Source organism: Mytilus galloprovincialis, chromosome 3 (genome assembly GCF_965363235.1).
Source record: "Mytilus galloprovincialis chromosome 3, xbMytGall1.hap1.1, whole genome shotgun sequence".
Classification (NCBI taxonomy): Eukaryota; Metazoa; Mollusca; class Bivalvia; order Mytilida; family Mytilidae; genus Mytilus; species Mytilus galloprovincialis.
The window spans coordinates 109,922,447-109,927,131 of record NC_134840.1 but is presented as its reverse complement, the minus strand read 5'-3'; the positions used below and the strand labels follow the sequence as shown (position 1 = coordinate 109,927,131).

Below are 4,685 nucleotides of genomic sequence, written 5' to 3'. Positions count from 1 at the left end.
TCCCTATTGTGACATTTTGATTGAGTGTGGATTCTCACAGCGGATGATGCATGCATAGCTGGAGATTTTTATCCTGTTGACACATCTGATCTAGCTCATTTTGGAGTTCATGCGTTTCCACAGATTTTTAGTAACTTTGTGAGATTTGCATATCAGAAACTACCCTTGCCTATATTTTGGATATGAATAAAAATGTCATAACCAAAAATGCAACCAAAAAGATGATATAGATTAATTTGATAGTTATGACAAATTACAAATTAATTGACCAGTGACGACGTTGTATCTACATTTGACACTTTGGTGACAAAGCTTTACAATTTTACCACCAATAACGTTACAAATTACAACCACAGATTAAAAAACTTGGGTTGGATTGCATTTAGCCAATCCACTGACTAGAAAACCGTTATAAAAAGGAGGGTTTTTCTCTTGTTGAATCAGCAAAGGGAAATTCAGAAAACTCCTTACTCTACTGTCGCATTTCATTCGGTAAGTCAATATTTAGTTTTTTAAATTTGTAACAATCTATTGTGGATGTTTTGTGATCTTAATGAAATTTCATTTTGATAAAAAAATTATATTGTATGGTTGTTTTCATTTTCATAATGTGTACAAAGTTCTACTTTAAATAATTGCTAAAACTAGGAATATATTTGAATCTAACGGATAACTGATTAGTCATATAGAGTAAACACAGAAAAATCGTGTTTGATTTAACCAAATTGCTATTTGTTGCTTCATTCAGACATTTTAATAAAAATGAATGTAGAAAATTGATTAAATCAATAAGAAAACAAGTACATACATTGAAAAAACAAGATGTTTCTTCAGTTGTTCATAGCTGCGATAAGTTCTAAATTATAGGGATTTGTTGATGTCTGTTGCTATTTTTAACGTGTTCGTCTGTTAAATACTTGGCTTTCACTTTGTTTAGGTGGTTAGCCTTCCAGATAAAAGCAAATCCATAAAGCGCCACGAACACACATTTGAATTTGATTAGTTACTCCGCCCCATTTTTTTTAATATGCATCCTTGCGATAAAAAACATTTAAAGGGAGAAGTGGTAGATTCGGGATCTTAGCAATACACCCTTTTTTGTACCTATAATATAGGTTTCTCCATAGATTTAAACTTAACGATGGAGGAACTTTCACCATGACAAAATCTTGCGTCTACGGCGTGGCATAAATGAAAAACATTTTATTCCTACATTTCCATGAAAGGAATGGTGAACAGGCTGATATTTTGATTATTTCATTTATTTCAATAAAGTCTATTATAGAATAACAAATATCGTCACTAATTGTCATTCGTAACAATTCCAACGCCAAGCCTGCATCGCCCCTCTTTAGTCAAGAATGATCACAAGCTGCCCTTGGGGTTTCCACTTATTTATCTTGCTATTTTGGAGATTGTGTAAGGCGTATGAATCGTTGAATATTTTTTTCACTGTCAAAGTCAGAAGTCATGTACCAGTATCGACGATTTGCAGCATCAACTACCCGATGTTTCGTACTCGTTTTGTTCGCTGAAGAAAAGATTCGGAGAGCAAAAATTTACAACTTGAATTTTTTAAATGACTTCAAATAGTTATATACTATGTAACATTCATCTTTCAATTCTGAATAGAAACCGAAAGACAGGATGTTTCAATATGATTTTAAACTACGGAAAGAATTTGGAATTACGATACGAAATAACATTGTATATAACAATTTAAAATGAACATAAAAGATACAATGAAAATCATAAATGATTCGGATCATTAGTGTTTTGATTGTTACTGTTTTATGATGTTGCCTGTCAAACTATTCTCAAAAATACTAACTGCAGTAATGCTTCTTCTGGCCGTATATCTCGTAGGAAAATGCCAACATTCAGTACAGCTAGTTCAGAAAAAAATTCAAGGAAAAACTGTCAACACAATCGCATTGATTAACAAATTTAGCGCAAACCAAAAGGCCTTTTTAAAAAACAAACATTTAATGCAAATAAACCCCAGATACCACAAATACGTAACATGCAGATTTTGTTATTAAGAGCACTTTTTGATCGATTTTCTAATTCGAAAAAAGATACACAATAATATCTAAAGCATTCTTTTTTTACAGAACAATACGTATACCATGATGCGAGTGCTTGTTATTATCTTGTTTGGAAGTCTTGTCTGTACAGCAGCGCCTTTTGGTGAGTTTGCATATCTAAGCTCTCAATACTTCTAATACTAAGAGATTAAGAGAACCAACTACTGTCATGCCTTTTTATTTTTGACCTCGATTAACAAAATAAGTATAAACTTTCTGTTAACTTTAATAACTTACAAACGATGTTCATAAATACTATCATATCATTACTGTTACAGTAGTTTGTATTTAAACAAAAACTGAGGAAGCGCGAAGAAAGGAAAAATATATTGATCTACAAGTCCTTTGAGACCAATAATACTAATTTTAAATTTGAGTTTAATTGTAACTGATCTGATGTGTATTATTCTATCATTTAAACAAGCATCCAGTTAATTTCAAAGATCGATTTTTATTGTATCACGCAATAAATAACAGTTATAAGAGTCTTATAATAAACAGTTCTACTTTATCGATGCTTTAACACTAATGATGTATTTAAAATATGTATCATGTAGGTGGAAGTTGGGAGATTATTGAAAGGACCATGAAGTTTATAAATGGTTGTGGTATTGCTGGAAAATGGCACGCCAAATATGTAGCAACCATATCTCTTACTTGTAAACCGGATCCCTCACTGACAGGCGTTGGAACTCTTTCTGGAAGATGGAGCAATGCCCCAGATAATCATTACCCACTAAAAGGAAGGTACACGAAAGTAAACAATGATTACTATCTTGGATTTACCGTAGCCTTCAACAACGCCCACCTCGGCAACTCAGGGTCCGTATCTGGTCTAACAGGAATGTACGACGCCGCATGGAAGTCAATGACAACCTTCTGGGTTATGACAAACAAAACAGACCCACAGGATAATTGGCAGAACAGTAAAATAGGAAAAGCCGTCTTTACGAGAGTTTCTAATTAGATCACGAAACCGTTGAACTGATAATATAGGCTTGGAATGCTTAACTACTTGCATCCTTATCTGTTAATTTTGAATATCTCTTTGCTTTTTCTTTTATGTTTAAGCTTTCTTTGAATTACTTGAATAGTTCAAATACGTGATAAATTGGATAAAAAGTCGATTTTAACAGAAAATATTCAAAAACATAATTGCAAATATTGTCATTGTAGTTTCTGCCAATCATTTTACTGTTACCAGCATTTTCTGTTGTAAACAATGTGAAAATCATTTAATAAAAATGGGTCACAATTAATAAGTTTATCATTAACCTTATTCTGACATGCTCTCTTTAAGTTTGATTTTTATTCAGCAAATTAGCAATACAATAAAAAATATATTTACCAGTTATTTTAGTTTTGAATGTTTATACCTTGAATGTTTCAAAAATGTATAAAAATATGTATGCGTGAAAATAACACAAAATAGACATATCCCAACCAGCATACTTAAATCAAAATGTATTCAGCATGTTTAGGTATCTTATAATATTTAAGAATTTTGCAAACCTATATATCTCATTGGCACTGCGTAAAGACGCGCTATAAAAGAATTAACATGACCCTAAGGTATTAGTATAAAGAATTAAAATGAGGCGTGTGGCCCGATTGCCCGATGAGACATCTATTGATTCCGTAAGATGTCAATTTAAGCAACAATAGGTCGTATACCGAATTGTTAATTATAAAAAACCAATGCCATGACGACATAGGACACAGTTCATACGAAAAAAAAAAAACAGTACCATATTTACGTCTAAAAGATTGACAGGAAAGTTATAAACAAATTATAGGTTGTCAATGTACTTTAATTGATTTATATAATCGTTGCACTCAAAATGTAAAATAGTTTGAGTTTTAGTCTAGGTTTGATCAGTACTAAAATTTATCTTTGTTTTGATACATTTATGACGTGTATTTCTTGAATTTACTAATAAAAAAAGCATAGACACTCTCTATGAAAAAGCTTGCTTTCAACGGTTTTGTCCTATGCTTAAGGGTCTATTTACTTTGGATACACACACATGTTCATGTTTTGTTATACCACTGTCCCAGGTTAGGGGGAGGGTTGGGATCCCGCTAACATGTTTAACCCCACTACATTATTTATGTATTAGCCTGTCCCAAGTCAGGAGCCTGTAATTCAGTGGTTGTCGTTTGTTTATGTGTTACATATTTGTTTTTCGCTCAGTTTTTTACATAAATAAGGCCGTTAGTTTTCTCGTTTGAATTGTTTTACATTGTTTTATCTTGACCTTTTATAGCTCACTATGCGGTATGGGCTTTGCTCATTGTTGAAGGCAGTACGGTGACCTATAGTTGTTAATTTCTGTGTTATTTTGGTCTTTTGTGGATAGCTGTCTCATTGGCAATCATACCACATCTTCTTTTTTATATTTGTAAGGAATTTTCAAAAGGTTTTATCACACGCGTACTTCTTGTTTAGTCTTCCTGACGTTCACACTAAAATCAGTTGCTTTAATTAAATCTACTTGTTATAAGCTAAAATTACTATATCAAGAAAATATTCAAACGGAATTTACAGAGCTGTAATTTTTATCGAGATGCATGTGTGACGAACAAGTTACACACAGA

At 32.3% G+C, this 4,685-nt stretch overlaps 1 long non-coding RNA gene across 1 annotated transcript; it reads left to right on the top strand.

The window, feature by feature from the left end:
• Nucleotides 1–254: 254 nt before the first annotated feature.
• Nucleotides 255–3,441, top strand: LOC143069761 (uncharacterized). The gene is made up of 3 exons (XR_012976490.1): nt 255–492; nt 2,115–2,190; nt 2,645–3,441. It is a non-coding gene; the product is annotated as an uncharacterized LOC143069761 (long non-coding RNA).
• The last annotated feature ends 1,244 nt before the right edge of the window (nt 3,442–4,685 follow it).